The 22965-nt window shown below is 38.4% G+C and overlaps 1 long non-coding RNA gene across 1 annotated transcript in view; it reads left to right on the top strand.

Moving 5' to 3' along the window:
* The window catches only part of LOC125156122 (uncharacterized), a 38386-nt gene extending 15713 nt beyond the window's left edge, over positions 1–22673 (top strand). Inside the window, exons 2-3 of the long non-coding RNA XR_007148479.1 lie at positions 11907–12179; positions 22524–22673. This is a non-coding gene — a long non-coding RNA (uncharacterized LOC125156122). The remainder of the gene's footprint in view (positions 1–11906; positions 12180–22523) is intronic.
* Positions 22674–22965: the final 292 nt, after the last annotated feature.

The raw sequence follows: 22965 nt of genomic DNA, 5'->3' as shown, positions 1-22965 counted from the left end.
ACCATTCTCATTATATAAAGATGAAGGAACAGGCACTGAGAAGTTAAATAACTTGACCAAGTTAACCCAGCTAGTAAGTAACAGAGATGATTAGAATCCAGAGCTACACCAGAGTTGTACCCACTGCACTATGCTATCTTTCCCCAGAGTATCCCATCATTAATCAATCACATATATACAAGGAGTCTACAGAATGGTGCAAGGCACTTCTGTAGTCTACCCATCAAGTTTCCTGTCGGTTCATAGAGACGTCTGTAGCAGATGCTGCTGATATCCTGCTCCATACTCCCTGGGCTCCCCAGTTCACTTACAGGTACAGTAAGATCCATGATAAATGTACAACTTCTTACCTGGGTTTCTCTTAACCCTGAAGGCTTTCTCAGGGACTGTGGAAGCAAAACCTTCCAAAGACAGGCACAACCTTGGAATTCAGGAGAATTAAAGACCCTAGGGGGGAAACTTCAACCAATACAAAATAGTAATTGGTAAATTATTGCCCAGCATCCCTGTATCATTCACTTTTGTGGAGGGTCCCTAGTAGAACTGAGTCTAGTTGGCCCAAAGCAGTAACCTGCTCAATAAAACACCTTATATCAGTTCTTCCCCCTTCCTTATCTCGCTTTCCACACATTCCTTCACTTATGTTTTCTGCAGTCAGCTTTAAATAAACTACCTACACCCATGGCCTTGTTTTGTGGTCTGCTTTGTGGCAACTCAAAATAATCTCAGCTGGCTACCCAGAAGTTTCCTCCTGTTTCCAATAACACAATCCCCTTGGCTCCAGTTCCATCTAAATGATTAGACATCATGGGAGGAGTAGAGGTAGGATGAAGAAGGATTCCAGAAGGAGACTTTGATCCTTTGGATTCTTTTGTTTTTTGTTTTTTTGTTTGTTTGTTTGTTTGGATTCCTCAGATTGAAACAAAAACATTTCCTCTTGCTGGTGCTGACTGTTCTCACATATCACTTCAAGATGCTATGATGCTAACCAAGTTTCTTTCTCTATACTCTTACTAAGGACTTCCCACCAAGGAGACAGAGTAGGGGAAGAGGCAAGAAGGGAAGAAAACACTATACCACCAGACAAGGATTCCAAAAATCAAAAGAGTTATTAATGTATCTAAAGAGATTTTCATGAATGTGCATTGTCATTAGGAAGATGAACACTCCTATTAGTAATATCCTTTTAAGAGATGCAGTTCAGTAGAAAGAATATGCACGTATCTGGAGACATACTGACCTGAATTGCTTTTCTTTTTCTTCTTTTATTATTGAAGTAGAGCTGACATGCAATGTCACATTAGTTTCAGGTGTACAACATACTGATTTGGCAATTCTGTGTGTTACTCAGTGCTCACCACACTGTGGTGACTGTGGTTACCATCTGTCACCATACATTATTACAATATTATTGATTAGTTCCCTATGCTGTGCTTTTCATCTCCATGACTTACTGATTTTATAACTGGAAGTTTGTAGCTCTTAATCCCCTTCAACTATTTTGCCCATTCCCCCACTCCCTTCCCCTTTGGCAACTACCAGTTTGTTCTTTTTATTTATGAGTCTGTTTCCGATTTTCTATTTGTTTGTTCATTGTTTGGTTTTTTTTTTTTAGATTCCACATATAAGTGAAATCATATGGTATGTGTCTTTGTCTGATAGATCTGAGTTTGGATGCCAGCTTTACCACAAAGAATATGACATCAAGCAAATTAAATTATTGAAGCCTGATTTTTCATACATATACAATGGTGTGGAAATATTTATCTCCCCCAAATTGTTGAAGATTTAAATGAGATAATGTGTGTGAAAATTGCTGGCAGATGTTTAATAAATGTTAGTTTCCTTTCCTTGTCTACTCATGCCCCATCTCAACCTGCCACCCCACAGAGAAAATCCCATGGGAAGTTTTCTTAATGATCCTCAATCTTTCACATGTAGGGATTTCCACTGCTCTATTGTATTAACCTCTTAGAAAGTCTTCTAAACTTTTATGGTCAAAAAAATTTGAAAGGTGAGCCTTTCTTTTGTGACTATTACATGCCAGATTCTACAGGTTAGCCAAGGAAAACTAAAGAAGTCAGGAAAGAGGCAAATAAACATTAGGTATTGAAACTGCAATATATCTGCATTAACACAGGCAAAGATGTGGGAAGTCAATTTAAGACAAAGGAGAGCTTCTATTATGTGCCATTGATAATAGCAAGGTAAATAAACAAGCCTCTCAATCCCTATGACAAGTGGACTACTTTTCAACAAACTATTTTTTAAAAAATTAAGAAGCAGCAAAGCAGCAAAGGGCACAGACCATCTTTTGTCTCTCATTCCAGAACAGACCCTCCTGCTTTACACATTTCTCCCACAAAGTGATTTGACCATTAAGTGATTAATGATGTGGACATTTAGAGGAGTAGCTGAAGCAACTTTTATTCATAAATGTGCTTTTTTAGGTTTTGAATAACTTAGCAAAATGATCTAGCTTCAAATTAGAGAAGCATGTATGTATGTGAATAACTGCTCTCCCCGCACCTAAAGGCTAGACTCGGAGAGCTCTTTTAACTCTCAGACCTTCAATCTTCTCAGGGCAGGACTTATACTTAAGGTCCACCTAGAACACTGGAGAGAGGATGCTGATGCCCAGTTTACACAGGGATCTATGGCCTGAGGTTGCCCAGCACCCAACTTACACTACTACTGATGACGTTTATCACAGTAGCCCATCCACTTCTTGGGTGACTGAAAATGTGGACAGGCCTCAGCCCACACTCTGAGTCACACAGTCAATGCAACATCTATATATCCGAAACCTTCAGCAGGACAATACTCCCATACCTCCACTTTTCAATAACTGAACTTTTGACTCTGCTTATTCTTAGATAATTTTTATTATTACTCAGAGTCCCTTATTTTTCTTCCTAGTTTCCATTCCTGGGAAGCAGTGTTTTATAGAGGTAACAACATTTGTTAAGTAAAAATATAACATCTGGATTTGAGTAATTTCTCTGCTACTTAATAGCTATATAAGCTCTCTGTGCCTCAATTTCCTCACTTTTAGGATTAAGATTGATAATAAAACTTACATGATAAAGTTGTTCTTGGGATTAAAGAAAGGTTTAAACCATGCTATAAACCACAATGTCTGGCACAAAAACATAATAATTTTCTTTCTTAGAAATGAATACTAGCAGAAAGAATACTATTGTTTATCAGATTCTTTGGTGTGGCCTTAGGCCTCCCATGACATTATCACCTCAGTACATACTGGGCAATGGTGCCAATAGTGATGGTCTGTTATCATTGCTTACATTTTGCTCCCTGGGTGAAATGGTTCGGGTAGATACTAAAACTTCTACACCATGTCTGTTTTGTCCCATTAATCCATCTAAAACTCAGAACAGGGCATAAGGTCACTGAACCATTCTTTCCTATTTCAATAAAAAATAGTAAATGTAAGTAGCTCCTCTCAGAGTTGAGAAGGTGAGTGGCATTTCAACTACCACAGCACTTCTGGGCTATTTCAATGAATAGGTACTGTTTTCAGTGTGTCAGTCCCTACAGGCTGCAGGGTGGCGGAAAAGATTCATTGAACAGCTTCAAACAGCATAGAATTAAACTTTTACTAAAGTACTCCAACAAGCCCTGATGATCAGTGACAGAACTACCATCATATAGAATAAAGAACCATAATATGTTCAGACTGAAGTAGATGAGCTGTCACAATTGTCTATCTTTTGGTTCACTGGGTCACAGATGATGAAACTGAGACCCAGAGAGACCAAATTGTAGTGAAATGGATTTCCTATGAACAAAGTTCAGCTTCAAAATCACAGTCAAGCAAAGATCTAAAACCAGACCTAAAGTAAGCACAGATCTAATAGGGGAGTTATGTTCATAATACATAAAATCTAGCAACTGGTCTGGATCCTCACCATCAAATCTTTTTTACCCATTACCACTGCTCCAAACTATTTAAATGCTGAAATGCATCATGTATATTATAAACAATATATGACTTACTTTCAAAATACAGACTCTGCAGTTGATGGAAGAATCGTGGAGTATATCAAGGGCAATAGGCACAAGAGACTTTGAGTTGCTGTAAGTTAGGCAGTGAGGGAGGGTGGAGTGCCTGGATCATCTACTTTCATAGTTCCAGAAGCTAAAGTATAGAAGACAAAATCTTGCTGTTTGCTTGCAGGCTCCTCTTCAGCCTTTTTCAAGCAGTAAAGACAGGAAATGGTATGCATTCCTGTCATTGCACTACAAATCTTAGCATCACGATTCATACAATGACATGCCTGCAATCTGTCTGAGGAACAGGATTGTGAAGTTCTCCCATAAAGAGCCTGCATACTTTCTCACACACACCCTCCCTCCTTACTAGTGCTCTTCATACAAGATCTGGGAGAACCAGTGGGGGGAAAGTCTTCAGGAAAACTACTTGAGAATCAACACTGGTAATTTGCCCTTGTAAGTAAGGTAGTCCTAAGGCTCAATTATCAAGTAGGTAAAATTTTTCTTTTACACTTTTCATCCCCCTTCTGAGGCTTTTGGTTTCACCTTCATCTGCTTCTTCCTACCTCAGGTCCTTTGTACATGCTTTCTTATGCCTATAATGCTCTTCTGAAGTCCCCTCCCCCTGTATTCCTACCTTCTCCTGATTTATCCCTACTTAACTTTTAGTGCTCAGGCGATGCTGAATCAGGGAAGATTTCCCAGATGCCCAGATTACATCATCTCCTCCACCCACTGCACTCTGCTCTGTCTAGGAGATCTCTTTCAGTCTCTCTCTCTCTCTCTCTCTCTCAGTTGGTCTGAGGGGGGATCATTAGCTCAGAACTTTATAAAAACAGTACTCTTGGGAATGATAGTACTTACACCATTAAGCAATAACTATATAAAGCTTATAATAAATCAACTCAAGTACAAATCTATACAACAACTTAAAGTTCCAAGCAATGGCTTAGCAATAAACTTTTGAAATTTAGCACACTTCTAAGTTGGTATGTATTATTATATTTTCCTACTTTGGTACGAAAGTCAATGTACCTTAAAGATCTTATAATGTGAAAACAAAGGAATTAAAATTTTTATCTGAGAGCATAAACTTACCATAATGTCATACTCTAGTACAGTAGACCACAACTAAAAATTAAAGAAATATTGCCTATATTATGTATCTGGTTTTTTTTAAATCTCTCCCAAACTTTCCATTACATACTGATAAGAATTTTGGACAAAAATCATCTAAGGAAATAAAATGCATTATTGTGTGATCATAGTTAAATGTCCAACTGGATTTTATAATGGGATTCTACCTAAGCAGAGTAATCTGCCAGATTTGATGTTATCTGATGAAATAAATTACTTTTATAGTTCTTGTGTTTCATTTACTTTGATCTCATAAATAAGCCATGACAAATACATAAAGACTACCTGTGTGGCATGCTATCATGTACTGCCGAGATTCCCCGCAACAACACGGGATTTATCTCCCTAGCTGCTGGGAACACTGCCTGAAGATGGCCCCGTGCTGTCAGCCCTCTTGGAGGACTGTCTCAGCTGAAGGAAATTGCTATGCTTAAGGTCACCTGTACTTTAAGGGGAAGCCACTAACCAGTGTCCTCATTCCATCTGAATCCATGCAGGGGTATAAAAGTCTAGCCACCCTGCCCCAACTCTAAAGTGTCATCCCAGTTCTAGAGTTCCCAAGGGATCTGCAGAGGTCTTCAGTAAAACCGCGTAACATCTCAACTTCTTGGTCTGCCCAGCTCTGCTTCCCTCCCCTCCCATCTACTAGTATTCATCTCTAGAGCGCTTCCCAATGAGTGTTTTGAACATTAATCTCCATCTCACAACCTACTTCTGGGGGAACCCAACATGCAACAATCTGAAGTAAAGGCCTTCAATAATCACAACTGAATTTGTGTCAATAGAGAACTGGTACGTGTTAAAGGAGACGTCATCTGCTTCTTTCTGTCCAGGGCTTTGGTTTGTGTGGATAACAAAGTTGAGGCGAATGAATTTGTGTGAGGGACACTTTCTAGGAGGCCACCTCTTAGTAAGTAAATGCCTTTTGTTTAATAACAATCCGGTCACTAACGACTTCCTAGATGAAAACTTTGCTGCCATGAGATATGACATTCCTGAGCCACATTCATCTTGGTGATCTCTATTGGGGTAGTGACCCTCTCTCCTGAGTCATATTGGAAACTGGTCTTTGGCCTTCTCTACAGCTTCTGCCCTATAGGTTGTCCAGCATCTCCTGGGATGTAAAGGATAGGTAGCAACAATATACTGAGCCAGTTCACTATTCTACTTGTCTCCTTCTCTCACAAGCTGAGAGCGGGAAACAGACCCATTTGATTTATTTTTCATTTGGGAAGATCCAAGATATCGACCTGCCAATAAGTCAGTTTTTATTACAACAGTGCAGGTTTCAGAACATTCTACTAGTATAGTTCAATATTTGGAATACAAATATAAATTTAATTATGTTTGACTTCCTACATCTTTTTGGTTATAGTATTTAATTTGTTTGTTCATTAATTCATTCACTTATTATTGTGTTCATTCATATGACATATTAAGGGTCTACCATGAAGCATGTACTTTAATGTCCCTGTGAAGTAAATGGAGCATCCAATGCTCACTTATTGGCCCTCACCCAAATGCAGTACCCCTGTTGAAGTCAATTAAATTCTTGAGCCTTCACTCTGAGTTTCTCACAAAAGCCTCCATCACTACACAACTCATTTATCACTGGAATCTATCTGAATGCTATTAAAACTCTGCCCCTAGTGTATTAGCACTTCACTGTTAAGTAAGTGTGACTCCTCCTCCCTTTTTCTTATAGGAATTATCATAGTTGGACTTCCTAGTTCATACTTTTTGACATCTGTGGACCTCTTCCTCCTTCTTTCCTCTTGCCTTCTTGTCTTTTCAAGTTCCATTCCTATTCCTTTAATCTCTGATGACAATTAGTGCATTTTCTCCAGAAAGTATTTTAAAATCAAACTAAAATGTCAAATGTACTTGATATGTTCTCAGGGGTATGGAGTCCAAGGGATATAAGGCAGAAATATTTTTTTTAATTTTTTTTTTCAACGTTTATTTATTTTTGGGACAGAAAGAGACAGAGCATGAACGGGGGAGGGGCAGAGAGAGAGGGAGACACAGAATCGGAAACAGGCTCCAGGCTCTGAGCCATCAGCCCAGAGCCTGACGCGGGGCTCGAACTCCCGGACCGTGAGATCGTGACCTGGCTGAAGTCGGACGCTTAACCGACTGCGCCACCCAGGCGATAAAGCAGAAATATTAATTGTGCTTAGTGAAAATGGGAAAAGACTTTAATTTGGGCTAAGGCATAAAAGAGAAAGAGAAGAAAAAAAGGAGTGGCAATATTGCAATATGTTGGGCAGAAATTGTTGTATAATACCCATTCAAGATATCTTTAAGTGATTTTAAAAACTAAAAGTCTGTAACACTTAACAATTACTTAGCCTACTTTATTAATAAGGGTCATTTCATTTCATTAACATGAAAAGGAAATACACAAACACAATAAACCTTACCAAAAAGTTACTTCTCCCTAATCTTCTCTTAGATTACTTATTGTGTCGGGTTTCTAAATACTCCACATACAGTATCACAAGGAAGTTGGTATTCTTACCACCTCCTTAGAAGATGAAGTACTGAGGCTAAGTAAGATGAGGCAATTTATTCAAAGATACAGTTGAAGGATTTGAATTCAGGTAGTCTTCCCCCACAGTACACACTCTTCATTATGACATCATGGTGCCCCACTGATGTAAGGTCTGGAGCCCTGGAGAATATATCTGGCCAAGTATAGAAGCCAATCAGAGTTTGTGGGTTTGGACTTTCAAAGTGAACTCGGGCCTTTTGGCATTTGCAGTCTCTTTGTGGTGGACAAAATGCAAACTTCTATTTGGAAAGGGGGAAATAAAGTGGTCTGAATGGCTTCAAGGTTTTTGAACATCAAATAGTTTTTACCAAAGAACATTACAATCACTGAAGTGTATCTGTATCTGAGTCAAAACATACATGGATTTGACAGCAATCTGATTCACAAAATATGCAGAGCCATTTCGTGGTTATCATGGTTCCAAGTTAAATAGAAGGCTCTGTCTTGCCTTCTCCCTATTAATTAATTCCTGACTGGATATTCCTGCTCTTCCAGGGGCATGACAGTGGACATGCATTGAGGAGTTTCACTATTCAGGAAATGATGTTGGCAAGAGTGAGAGGTTTGGCAGGGTGGGTGGTTTGGGGGCAGACGTGACGGGAGCTGCCTTCTCTCATGTGGCCCAAGTCAGCAGCAGCAATAACTGTAAGGCATTTTAAGTCTGCAAGTTTCACAGTGGGTGAGCTTTTTTACATTTCCTTCAAAGTCTGTGGATGACGGGATGGGCAAGCAATTGTGCCTGCAACTTGGTAGCGTGGGCAGCTAAGATCAAAGCAAGGGAAATTGTACAAATTGTCCACTTGAATACTAAAGAAGCAAGAAGAGCCAAGCCAACTCAACCAAATATTGCTTCTTTTTCTTTGAACCCAGAGGTTTATGTTCTAAATGGCTGGTTAGCAAAGCAGCAGAAGTGGCTGACAGTCCAGATTTGAGACTGCTACCAGAAAACCCGACTTACAATATATAGAAGACCTGTACTTTTTATTTTGCTGCCAATAAAGATAATAAGTTGGCATAATTCAAATAACCATGTCAAGCAAATCTAAGCTGTAATGATTTACAGAAGAGCAACAAGAAAGTAATATCAGCTTGAAGAAGAAATTAACTAGAGCCAGGATGCAGCTGGAGCATGAAAACCTCACATAACACATTTCTTATCAGAAAAATGAGAGTTGCACTACCTTCTCCACTGCGCCTTTGCATTCTAACATTCTTTGCCCCTATATTATGTCAAATGTATGCATGGAGCTAAATAGATCACTTTATCTTGAGTCTAAGGGCTTATAGTAGTGAATCATAGATAGTATCCACCAATTCTTAGATGAATCTTGTTAAAGCTCTGATCTTGTGGAACATTCCAGAGCCCGATGCTGAAAATGAGATAAGCTGGACTTGACCTACCTCTAACAATTGGTTAGCAATGTGAGATTAGGCAAACCAACTAGCTTCATTTCCTCATCTGGAAAATGAGACTGATCCTAATACTTCTAATATTTGATTCCCAAATATTCATTATTCTGAGATATTTTGTAAAATTTTAAAATATTATTTTAATTATTTTAATATTTCTTGAGCTAGAATAATGTTAAGTAGGTTCCGTTTCTTTAGCACCCAGAAACCTATGAAAAATGGACACCTTTAATCCCATTTTCTTTAACACAAAAATAATATGGACTTGAAGAATCCAAGAGTTGGTGCCCAGAAAATAAATGTCAGTCCTGAATAAGTATTTGAAGATATACCTTTCTGGTTATTTATGACAGATCAGTTCATTGACAGAAAAATGTAGTCACGGTAGTTACTTGGCATTGATAATTAACTAGAAGAGAGATGAGATCAAAGATTCTACTGAAAAAGAATGAAATCACAAGAATCCTCACCTGGCCAAACTCTGGCACCAATTCTTGTTTCTATATCAAGTTTCATCCCAATGAGAGCATTATCTATACATCTGAAGCATCAGCATGTTTCCTTTGAGCCCAACTGCACCTCACCAAACTATAAAACAAATACCTCTTGGTTCTATAATCTCAAATATCAGCTACATCCTACTAGTGACTAAACAATCAGTGTTGAAGAGGTGAAGAACAGATTGTTATTCCCAAATATTTCATATGACATATACCGTTTCCATCTTTTCAGGTTCCTTAGCTTAGGAAATTTAGTGATTTTTGATTTATTGATCTTAATGTTTTCTCTCAGGTATTAAGGTTATTTAAAACCCTAGGTTTTTGGAAATAAAAATGGAAAATTTCACTATACATAGATACATATACTCTAACCCACAAATCTTAAATACCTTTCCAACATGACCAAATTATATCTTCCTTCATTCTTAATTGAAAATACTCCATATTTACATGCTTAAAAGAATCCTGAAAATTGAGGCAAATATTGACAAGTTTCGACAATAACTGCTTAGGAAGTAAGTGATTTATATAATTTCCATCTATATTATAATATATTTTGAGAACAAGGTCAGGTTTTGTTTTATTTTATCCATCCTATTCCATCCTCTGACCACCATCTATCCAAACATCCCACAACACAGATACTGCACACTGCTATCTCTGTAAAGACTTTTACAATCTGTAATTTTAATAACCTCTTCAGGTGATACTTAGGGACACTTAAGTGTCAGAGCCACTGACAAATATTTTGTGGCCCGCTTATTTCCTAATGTCTTTCTTCTGTTGTACTAGGCTATACATGTATCTGTCTAATATCCACGTATCTGTCTAATTGCTAGGGACCATATCCACATGATTTTCCTTAAATTGTGCTGGGTACAGGAATATAGATGTTTAACCAATTATTTGATAATTTTTGATGGAGAGGATGAAAATAATGGTAACAACCATTACAACTGTATTTATTTTAACCCTAAAACATTTTATTTCATTAAGTAGGATTTAGGGATTAAGTTACTTTCAAGTAATTGTTGTCTGAATGCTAAAGGTATTTTCTCCTTTTCATATATGTATATCATGTTGAAGCTTTTCAATATTTTAGGAATAGTTTAAGTTGAAAAAGTCAACTGCTTCTCTTGAGAAATAACCTATTTTAGATAAAATCTTCAGTTAACATTCAGAAACCATCTGAATGTTACATCTTACAAATACATCTTACATCACTCAATCCATTGCAATCTATTGAGAAACATCAACATTGCTTACTTGCTTCTCTGGAGCATTTACCTAGATAGTGATTTGCCTCCAACGATCAGGTAAAGAAGGAAACTACAGACTTTTCAAAAACCTTTATAAAACCTGACTGCAAGCTGACCTGAGATTTTTATAGCAAGTGTGAGGTTTTTACAAGGCAAGAGGGAAATAAAACTTGTTTGTTTGTTTATCTAATCAGCACACACATTTTTCAAACAATTTGGGTTTGGCATCACCCACAATGCATCTGGCCAAACACTTTTTCCCCTTAATTTTTATAACCAAAGAAATTTTCAGGGAAATTTAATCCACATGTTTTTGATTCATTCCATATCCAGTAATGTTTCAGTGAGGGGTATTTGATTTCAAGCACTTTGGAAAACATTCCATCATCAGCAGTTCCTAAGATTACAGGTAAGTCAGTGTAAATAATAGAAACATTCAAGGGGACAGATGTAGGCATAGAAAGATTCACCCAAAATGCAAGAAATCAAAAGTTTTTCTCAAGGTTCTGGGAAGTTAGAGTTAGCTTGTTTTAGGGCTACAAATTCCCCATGTGGTCAAATCAGAATTGGTTTACCAGTAATAGTTCCATTTGCATTGAAACTCCACTGCAGAGAGTTGAGTATTCAATACTTATTGGGTATATAAAATGTGCCAGGGGGAAAAAAAAGGTGCATAACAGTGTTGACCTTAACGAACTTCTAATTTAGTAAGAGATGTTAAGACCCAATAAGATAATACCAATATTCTACCTCAAAACTTTAAGATAGACTATCTAGTTCTCTATGTAGACTACACTAGCAAACTCTCTCAAATCCTAATCCACATAAATACACACAGACATACACACAGGACTGTAATCTTAGATGTCAGGAACTAAGTAAGAGTTTATCCCATTCAATTTAACCAAAATGTATCTTTTATCCTGCATGGCACACAAAGCATTTTAAAAATAGTATATGTTTAAATATATTTTAGTAATAATAATAAAGTGAATAAATAAAGTATAATTTGTTTTCTTGCTTGTTTTGTAGGTTAGTCTGCAGAACTGAAAAGAATATCATAGGATTGGAGGCAATGACACTTGAGACTGGAAAGTAAACTGGAAAGCCATGAGTGCCTTTTCAAGAAAAAGTTGGACTTCAAACTAAATTCCAAGCCATTCACATAGAGAGTATTATGCCCACGGCATTACTACATTTGACACAGCAAAAGCTGCTACAGTAGAATTAGTGATATTACATTTGACCTAATCAAAGAACAGAGTCTACCATTGTACCAGGAGCTCATCACATCATAATTATCAGGTAGACCACAGACCAGAACCTAATTGTGTAGACCCTCTTTTTTATTTTATTTTATTTTATTTTATTTTATTTTATTTTATTATTTTATTTTATTTTATTTATTTTCAATATATGAAATTTATTGTCAAATTGGATTCCATACAACACCCAGTGCTCATCCCAAAAGGTGCCCTCCTCAATACCCATCACCCACCCTCCCCTCCCTCCCACCCCCCATCAACCCTCAGTTTGTTCTCAGTTTTTAACAGTCTCTTATGCTTTGGCTCTCTCCCACTCTAACCTCTTTTTTTTTTTCCTTCCCCTCCCCCATGGGTTTCTGTTAAGTTTCTCAGGATCCACATAAGAGTGAAAACATATGGTATCTGTCTTTCTCTGTATGGCTTATTTCACTTAGCATCACACTCTCTAGTTCCATCCACGTTGCTACAAAGGGCCATATTTCATTCTTTCTCATTGCTCTGTAGTACTCCATTGTGTATATAAACCACAATTTCTTTATCCATTCATCAGTTAATGGACATTTAGGCTCTTTCCATAATTTGGCTATTGTTGAGAGTGCTGCTATAAACATTGGGGTACAAGTGCCCCTATGCATCAGTACTCCTGTATCCCTTGGGTAAATACCTAGCAGTGCTACTGCTGGGTCATAGGGTAGGTCTATTTTTAATTTTTTGAGGAACTTCCACACTGTTTTCCAGAGTGGCTGCACCAGTTTGCATTCCCACCAACAGTGCAAGAGGGTTCCCATTTCTCCACACCCTCTCCAGCATCTATAGTCTCCTGATTTGTTCATTTTGGCCACTCTGACTGGCATGAGGTGATATCTGAGTGTGTTTTTGATTTGTATTTCCCTGATGAGGAGAGACGTTGAGCATCTTTTCATGTGCCTGTTGGCCATCCGGATGTCTTCTTTAGAGAAGTGTCTATTCATGTTTTCTGCCCATTTCTTCACTGGGTTATTTGTTTTTCGGGTGTGGAGTTTGGTGAGCTCTTTATATATTTTGGATACCAGCCCTTTGTCCAATATGTCATTTGCAAATATCTTTCCCATTCCGTTGGTTGCCTTTTAGTTTTGTTGGTTGTTTCCTTTGCTGTGCAGAAGCTTTTTATCTTCATAAGGTCCCAGTAATTCATTTTTGCTTTTAATTCCCTTGCTTTTGGGGATGTGTCGAGTAAGAGATTGCTACAGCTGAGGTCAGAGAGGTCTTACCTTGCTTTCTCCCCTAGGGTTTGGATGGTTTCCTGTCTCACATTCAGGTCCTTTATCCATTTTGAGTTTATGTTTGTGAATGGTGTGAGAAAATGGTCTAGTTTCAACCTTGTGCATGTTGCTGTCCAGTTCTCCCAGCACTATTTGTTAAAGAGACTGTCTTTTTTCCATTGGATGTTCTTTCCTGCTTTGTCAAAGATTAGTTGGCCATACATTTGTGGGTCTAGTTCTGGGGTTTCTCTTCTATTCCATTGGTCTATGTGTCTGTTTTTGTGCCAATACCATGATGTCTTGATGATGACAGCTTTGTAGTAGAGGCTAAAGTCTGGGATTGTGATGCCTCCTGCTTTGGTCTTCTTCAAAATTACTTTGGCTATTCGGGGCCTTTTGTGGTTCCATATGAATTTTAGGATTGCTTGTTCTACTTTCGAGAAGATGCTGGTGCAATTTTGATTGGGATTTCATTGAATGTGTAGATAGCTTTGGGTAGTATTTTGACAATATTTATTCTTCCAATCCATGAGCAGGGAATGTCTTTCCATTTCTTTATATCTTCTTCAACTACCTTCATAAGCTTTCTATAGTTTTCAGCATACAGATCTTGTACATCTTTGGTTAGATTTATTCCTAGGTATTTTATGCTTCTTGGTGCAATTGTGAATGGGATCAGTTTCTTTATTTGTCTTTCTGTTGCTTCATTGTTAGTGTATAAGAATGCAACTGATTTCTGTACATTGATTTTGTATCCTGCGACTTTGCTGAATTCATGTATCAGTTCTAGCAGACTTTTGGTGGAGTCTATCGGATTTTCCATGTATAGTATCATGTCATCTGCAAAAAGTGAATGCTTGACTTCATCTTTGCCAATTTTGATGCCTTTGATTTCCTTTTGTTGTCTTATTGCTGATGCTAGAACTTCCAACACTATGTTAAACAACAGCGGTGAGAATGGGCATCCCTGTCGTGTTCCTGATCTCAGGGAAAAAGCTCTCAGTTTTTCCCCATTGAGGATGATGTTAGCTGTGGGCTTTTCATAAATGGCTTTTATGATCTTTAAGTATGTTCCTTCTATCCCGACTTTCTCAAGGGTTTTTATTAAGAAAGGGTGCTGGATTTTGTCAAAGGCCTTTTCTGCATCGATTGACAGGATCATATGGTTCTTATCTTTTCTTTTATTAATGTGATGTATCACGTTGATTGATTTGTGAATGTTGAACCAGCCCTGCATCCCAGGAATGAATCCCACTTGATCATGGTGAATAATTCTTTTTATATGCTGTTGAATTCGATTTGCTAGTATCTTATTGATAATTTTTGCATCCATATTCATCAGGGATATTGGCCTGTAGTTCTCTTTTTTAACTGGGTCTTTCTCTGGTTTAGGAATCAAAGTAATACTGGCTTCATAGAATGAGTCTGGAAGTTTTCCTTCCCTTTCTATTTCTTGGAATAGCTGGAGAAGGATAGGTATTATTTCTGCTTTAAACGTCTGGTAGAACTCCCCTGGGAAGCCATCTGGTCCTGGGCTCTTATTTGTTGGGAGATTTTTGATAACTGATTCAATTTCTTTGCTGGTTATGGGTATGTTCAAGGTTTCTATTTCCTCCTGATTGAGTTTTGGAACAGTGTGGGTGTTTAGGAATTTGTCCATTTCTTCCAGGTTGTCCAATTTGTAGGCATATTATTTTTCATAGTATTCCCTGATAATTGTTTGTATCTCTGAGGGATTGGTTGTAATAATTCCATTTTCATTCATGATTTTATCTATATGGGTCATCTCCCTTTTCTTTTTGAGAAGCCTGGCTACAGGTTTGTCAATTTTGTTTATTTTTTCAAAAAACCAACTCTTGGTTTCGTTGATCTGCTCTACAGTTTTTTTAGATTCTATATTGTTTGTTTCTGCTCTGATCTTTATTATTTCTCTTCTTCTGCTGGGTTTAGGCTGCCTTTGTTGTTCTGCTTCTATTTCCTTTAGGTGTGCTGTTAGATTTTGTATTTGGGATTTTTCTTGTTTCTTGAGATAGGCCTGGATTGCAATGTATTTTCCTCTCAGGACTGCCTTTGCTGCATCCCAAAGCATTTGGATTGTTGTATTTTCATTTTCGTTTGTTTCCATATATTTTTTTATTTCTTCTCTAATTGCCTGGTTGACCCACTCATTCTTTAGTAGGGTGTTCTTTAACCTCCATGCTTTTGGAGGTTTTCCAGACTTTTTCCTGTGGTTGATTTCAAGTTTCATAGCATTGTGGTCTGAAAGTATGCATGGTATAATTTCAATTCTTGTATACTTATGAAGGGCTGTTTTGTGACCCAGTATATGATCTACCTTGGAGAATGTTCCATGTGCACTCGAGAAGAAAGTATATTCTGTTGCTTTGGGATGCAGAGTTCTAAATATATCTGTCAAGTCCATCCGATCCAATGTATCATTCAGGGCCCTTGTTTCTTTATTGACCATGTGTCTAGATGATCTATCCATTTCTGTAAGTGGAGTGTTAAAGTCCCCTGCAATTACCACATTCTTACCAACAAGGTTGCTTATGTTTATGAGTAATTGTTTTATATATTTAGGGGCTCCCATATTCGGTGCATAGACATTTATAACTGTTAGCTCTTCCTGATGGATAGACCCTGTAATTATTATATAATGCCCTTCTTCATCTCTTGTTACAGCCTTTAATTTAAAGTCTAGTTTGTCTAAGTATGGCTACTCCAGCTTTCTTTTGGCTTCCAGTAGCATGATAAATAGTTCTCCATCCCCTCACTCTCAATCTAAAGGTGTCCTCAGGTCTAAAATGAGTCTCTTGTAGACAGCAAATAGATGGGTCTTGTTTTTTTATCCATTCTGATACCCTATGTCTTTTGGTTGGCACATTTAGTCCATTTACATTCAGTGTTATTATAGAAAGATATGGGTTTAGAGTCATTGTGATGTCTGTATGTTTTATGCTTGTAGCGATGTCTCTGGTACTTTGTCTCACAGGATCCCCCTTAGGATCTCTTGTAGGGCTGGTTTAGTGGTGACAAATTCCTTTAGTTTTTGTTTGTTTGGGAAGACCTTTATCTCTCCTTCTATTCTAAATGACAGACTTGCTGGATAAAGGATTCTTGGCTGCATATTTTTTCTGTCTAGCACCCTGAAAATCTCGTGCCAATTCTTTCCGGCCTGCCAAGTTTCAAAAGAGAGATCAGTCATGAGTCTTATAGGTCTCTCTTTATATGTTAGGGCACGTTTATCCCTTGCTGCTTTCAGAATTTTCTCTTTATCCTTGTATTTTGCCAGTTTCACTATGATATGTCGTGCAGAAGATCGATTCAAGTTATGTCTGAAGGGAGTTCTCTGTGCCTCTTGGATTTCAATGCCTTGTTTCCTTCCCCAGTTCAGGGAAGTTCTGAGCTATTATTTCTTCAAGTACCCCTTCAGCACCCTTCCCTCTCTCTTCCTCCTCTGGGATACCAATTATGCGTAGATTATTTCTTTTTAGTGTATCACTTAGTTCTCTAATTTTCCCCTCATACTCCTGGACTTTTTTATCTCTCTTTTTCCATAATTTTATCTTGTAGTTCACCTATTCTTTCCTCTGCCTCTTCAATCTGAGCCGTGGTCATTTCCATTTTATTTTGCATCTCGTTTAAAGTGGTTTTCAGCTCCTCGTGACTGTTCCTTAGTCCCTTGATCTCTGTAGCAAGAGATTCTCTGCTGTCCTCTATACTGTTTTCAAGCCCAGTGATTAATTTTATGACTATTATTCTAAATTCACTTTCTGTTATATTATTTAAATCCTTTTTGACCAGTTCATTAGCTGTTGTTATTTCCTGGAGATTCTTTTGAGGGGAATTCTTCTGTTTGGTCATTTCGGATAGTCCCTGGAGTGGTGCGGACCTGCAGGACACTTCCCCTGTGCTGTGGTGTATAACTGGAGTTGGTGGGCGGGGCCGCAGTCAGACTTGATGTCTGCCCCCAGCCCACCACTGGGGCCACAGTCAGACTGGTGTGTGCCTTCTCTTCCCCTCTCCTAGGGGCGGGATTCACTGTGGGTTGGCGTGGCCCATCTGGGCTACTGGCACACTGCCAGGCTTGTGGTGCTGGGGATCTGGCGTATTAGCTGGGGTGGGTAGCAAGGTACACAGGGGCAGGAGCGGCAGGCTTAGCTCGCTTCTCCTTCAGTGATCCACTTCAGGAGGGACCCTGTGGCAGTGGGAGGGAGTCAGACCCGCTGCCGGAGGGGTGGCTCCGCAAAAGCACAGCTTTGGGTGTTTGGGCGGTGCAGGCAAGTTCCCTGGCAGGAACTGGTTCCCTTTGGGATTTTGGCTGGGGGATGGGCGAGGAGGATGGCCGTGGCTAGCACCTTTGTTCCCCGCCAAACTGAGCTCTGCTGTCCAGGGGCTCAGCAACTCTCCCTCCCTTTGTCCTCCAGCCTTCCCGCTTTCCGAAAAGAGCTGTTAACTAATGACCTCCCAGATGCTAAGTCCTGCTTGCTGTTGGAACACACTCTGTCCAGCCCCTCCGCTTTTGCAAGCCAGACTCGGGGGCTCTGCTTGGCCGGCAGGCTGCCCCTCCGCCCCGGCTCCCTCCCACCAGTCCGTGGAGCGCGCACCGCCTCGCCGCCCTTCTTACACTCTTCCTTGGGCCTCTCATCTGCGCTTGGCTCCAGAGACTCCATTCTGCTAATCCTCTGGCGGTTTTCTGGGTTATTTAGGCAGGTGTAAGTGGAATCTAAGTGATCAGCAGGACGCGCGGTGAGCCCAGCGTCCTCCTATGCCACCATCTTCTGACGCGGCTCTAGACGCTCTTAATAAAATGTTGGTCTATACATTTGTTTTTTAATTGATTGTTTGGTCTAAAATAGCATTCATTTTCACTTTTAAACTCTTGACGTCTCAATTTATATATTGTACATTTTACTCAATTGCACATCTAACATAATACCATTGAATTTACCCACAGATTGAGTCAGACTGTGGTTTTAAAAAATGGTCTCAACCATAACTCCCATCCTGCATGCCCTCCTGCACTGTGACCGTATCATATTCCCCATCAAGAACTGGAATCCATTTGTTTACTCTCTTGAATCTGAGAGGTTCTGTGACCACTTTGGCCAATAGAAGAATAGGACTGAAGCTTGAAATGTCACTGTGCCAGTTTCTGGCATCTCTCTCTTTTTTTTTTTTTCCAAGATTTTATTTAAATTCCAGTTAGTTAACATATAGTGTACTATTGGTTTCAGGAGCAGAATTTAGTGATTCATCACCTACATATAACATGCAGTGTTCATCACGAGTGCCCTTCTTAAAGCCTATCACCCATCTAGCCCATCCCCCCACCACCCTTCCCTCCAGCAACCCTTAGTTTGTTCTCTAGAGTTAAGAGGCAAATCTCTTAACTAGCCTGGCAGCTTGGAAGCCAGCCTTCATGTAAGATGTGCAATTACCTGAAGACAACAGTAAGAAGCCTAAGCCACATGAAGGGGCCTTGAAGGATTAGACATCATACAGGGAGAGACAGGTCAAGGAACACCAAGGAACCTAACATGTGAATGAAGAAGTCTAGTTGGAATCCTCCAGCCCCAGCTGCCCCAGCTCCTATCAAAGGGAGGTGAGACAAACTACCAGTCAAGCCATTCTCAACTTCCTCACCTGTAAAGCCATGAGTAAAATAAAATGATTGTTTTAAAGCATTGAATTTTGCAGTTGTTTGCTACAAAGCGATAGACAACTGAAACACAGACTATGGGGGAGCTTCCTTCTCTATATCCAAACTGATATGTGGAAAGGGAGATCTAAGGGATTTGGATAGCAAGTCACTGCAATCAAAAAATTTGCAATCCAGTGAGTGACAAAAAGTATAATACTAAAGGAGAAGGACAAATGAAGAAACTATCAAGAAGTGAAAATAATAAATTATTCATGGTAGTAAAAAGAATCTCAGCTTCTGGAATCAAAGAGAAAATTAGTGCTCTGACTCAAGTACAGCAGCCAGAGAAAGTTTCTCATAGATAAATTACATCTATGTAATTAAATGATGGGGAGTTAGGATTGTTAGAAAGAGAGAGGGAAGGCCTTTTATAAGACAAACAGTTTGAGCAAAAGTGGTTAGGGAGAAAATAAGCAGAAAGAAAGAGAAAGAAAGAAAGAAAGAAAGAAAGAAAGAAAGAAAGAAAGAAAGAAAAGAAAAGAAAAGAAAAGAAATAGGAGAGAAAGAGAAAGAAAACAAAAAGAAAAAAGAACAACAGATGGAAGGAGGGAAGAAAGGAAGGAAAGATGGAGGGAATATACAAAAAAAAAAAAGGATCAAGAAAAGAAAAAAGTGGAGTCAGAGGGATCATAGGAAAACTGGCTTGACCAGAATAAATGGCTGACTGTGATTGGGGAAGCATATTTTGAGACAAAAACTTGTACTTGAGTAGAGGAGGAATGAACACAAATACTTGCGCATATATATGTGTGGGTGTATGTGTGTGTGTGTGTGCATGTGTGTGTGTGTGTGTGTGTGTGTGTGTGTATAGTGATCTCTAATATATAGTGATATATATAGTGATATATATAGTGATATATATATATATATATATATATATATATATAGTGACCCCTAATATCAAATATATCTATATCTATGTCTCTGGCCATAAGCAGCCTCCTCTTTTGTCCTTGCCATGCCATACAAATATAAGCATTTGCTTTCTCAGTGTGAGCTGATAATGGTTTAGAAATATAGGACTTCAAAAGTTTTTGTAAGTAAGATTCCTAGTGGCCAAAGTAAAGACCCAGAATAAATTAAAAAAAAAAAAAAAGATTTGTTACAATGGGGGAATCTTAATTTTCTCTGAGAAACCTGAGATTAATTTGCCAGTGCTCTCCTTTAGGTAGTGTAAGGTCATTAGCAATGCACCTATAGTAGACACAGTGATGAATTTGGTGAAGCACTATCCAATAAAATCATTTTGGGGGCACCTGGGTGGCTCAGTCAGTTAAGCATCTGACTCTCAGTTTCGGTTCAGGTCATGATCTCCTGTTTTATGATGTTAAGCCCCATGTCGGGCTCTGTGCTGGCAGCGGGTCTGCTTCAAATCCTCTGTCCCCTCTCTCTTTGCCCCTCCCCTGCTCATGCTGTGTCTGTCTCTCTCAAAAATGAATAAAATTAAGAAAAACAAATAAAATAAAATAAAATAAATAAATAAAATAAATAAAATAAAATAAAATAAAGTAAAATAAAATTAGTTTTACAATGACTCCAAAAAATATAGTGTTAATGCCCTACTCTTGGTGTTACGCCTTGATCTAAGAGAAAAATGTAGAATATCTTGAAGACTGCATGTCCTTTTGGTAATTTTCCATAAATATTACAAATGAATTTTCTTTTTTGGATAACAGTCATCAAAAAGTTTAAAGAACATTCCCTAGAGGAAGCATTCAGTGAAAATATTCTTTTACATATCTAACAGCCAACTAGTCAGAAAGTAAGGTTAACAGTTTCTTATAAAAATCTAATGAAGACTCATGTCTGAATGAATGGCCACCTCACTTGGATGGCCAAGAGATTACTTATGTGCAGTGCTGACGTTTTCTATGATAATAGACTTGGTATCAAGCCACAGATGAATAAATCACCAAGCAAAGCCTCAAACCTCTAGATCTACATGGCATACTATACGAATTTTAGCTTGGAAATTTTTAGGTGGAATTTGCCACTCATATCTCAGAACAATAGAAACCCAATTATAACGATTCATTATAAAGATGGTGTCTAATTTTAGAAAATATAGTATACACACATACTTTTTGAGATAAGTTTTCTGTACCCCTGGGGTAAATAAATGACTTATCTTGCTGTGCTGAACTATTGAATATAAGCCAATTAAATATCACTTGACATCTCTCAGGGTGGATGGTTTGGATATCAGAGTGCTGATGTTAAACTATCCTTTCTGGCAATACTATACAGCAACACTAAATGAATATGGGGGTTATTTCTAGGGCATGATAATAAAATCCAATTACTCAAAATAACTAGCATTGTTGAGTGCTTACATGGGCCAAGTTCTGTTCTAATTGCTTTACATTTATTAACTCATTCAATTTTCACAACTCTTTGTGGTAAATACATTACTATCCCTATGTTACATAAAGGAAACTTAAGTATTGTGATTATTTCACTTGCTTAAGGTCACAAAATTAGAAAGCAGAGGAACCAGGATTCCAATCATGGCAGTCTGGCCGAGAGTTCACATTTTCATCATTATCTTATTCTTTCTTTCGGTATAGAGAATTATCTTTCTATTCATCACCAAAAAAACCCTGTCCATCTCATCTAAGCACCATCATATCATTAACCTACAATTTCAAAGGCACAGTGAAAACAGATCACTAAAAATAGCCATTATTTCTGCCATCTCTGTAGTCTACTCTTGTGTTTTCTGCAAACTACAGTGGTTTCGTTGTTTTTTGTTTTTGTTTTGTTTTGTTTTGTTTAATAAAGAAGTGGAACTTCCCGATTGAAATCCCACCTAAATAAATCTTGCTAGTAGTATCAGGGAACTCCTTCATAGTGATGTTAAATTTTCTCTAAATGAAGAAATTCCAGGTGTTTAATGTTTAGTCATATTTAATGCTGAAATTATGCAAGCAATACTTGAAAAAGCAAATTCTGAAGAAAGCTTTCAGTAAATCTATGCAATATTTTGGAAACATTCTTTGATGGCTTGGGTTTTTGAAGGTCCTCTCACATTTGGTAAAAAGCAAAAGACTGTCCTTGAATTTCCCATTCTAGCTGTCAATGAAGTCTTGGTGTTTTCTAAAAACTGCATGTTGGGGCATCTGGGTGGCTCAGTCAGTTAAGCATCCGACTTTGGCTCAGGTAATGATTTCATGGTTCGTAAGTTCGAGCTCCCCATCAGGCTCTGTTCTGACAGCTCAGAGCCTGGAACCTGCTTCGGATTCTGTGCCTCCCTCTCTCTCTGCCCCTCCCCCACTTGAGCTCACACACACTCTCTCTGTCTCAAAAATAAACTTAAAAAAAAAAAACCTGCATTGGGAATTAAAACACTTTAGGTAAGAAATTATTACTTTACAAGATATCTTATCAAATTTTCATGTGGAATTGTCCTCTGACCAGTTGTTTCCATTCTTTCTATCAGAAAAGAGACAACAGCTGAGGTGGAAGAGAAGTCACTAATAGAAGGCACTGAAAAACTGGCTTCCTACATGGCAGGAAAGTTTTGTTGACATCTCAGAGACACCTTGGAGGGGTCTATAATGGGGAAACTGTTTCCCAACATTAATAGAAGAATCATGTGATGGCATACACAGGTTTTTAAGAGAGCCTTTGCAACAACGAATTACTTCACTTGCCCTTTATCAAAATCCTTTTTCTAATGTGTGTGGTTTTTTTTCTCTTTTGACTCCTTTTTCCAGTTCTGCATGTTTCCGTTAACTTTTATAAAAAGAAAGAGGGATGAGCCATGGGAGTGACTCTCATCTGCACACAATAGATTGGCAAAGACAAGGAGGACAAAAAGAGGTATCTGAGAAATCATTTCTCGGAAGCTCAGTGGCTATCATGAAAAGTGAGGTTAGACG

The sequence above is a fragment of the Prionailurus viverrinus genome, chromosome F2 (assembly GCF_022837055.1).
Source record: "Prionailurus viverrinus isolate Anna chromosome F2, UM_Priviv_1.0, whole genome shotgun sequence".
Taxonomy (NCBI): Eukaryota; Metazoa; Chordata; class Mammalia; order Carnivora; family Felidae; genus Prionailurus; species Prionailurus viverrinus.
Note: the sequence above shows the minus strand (reverse complement) of the source record. Positions and strands in the feature narration are given on the sequence as shown.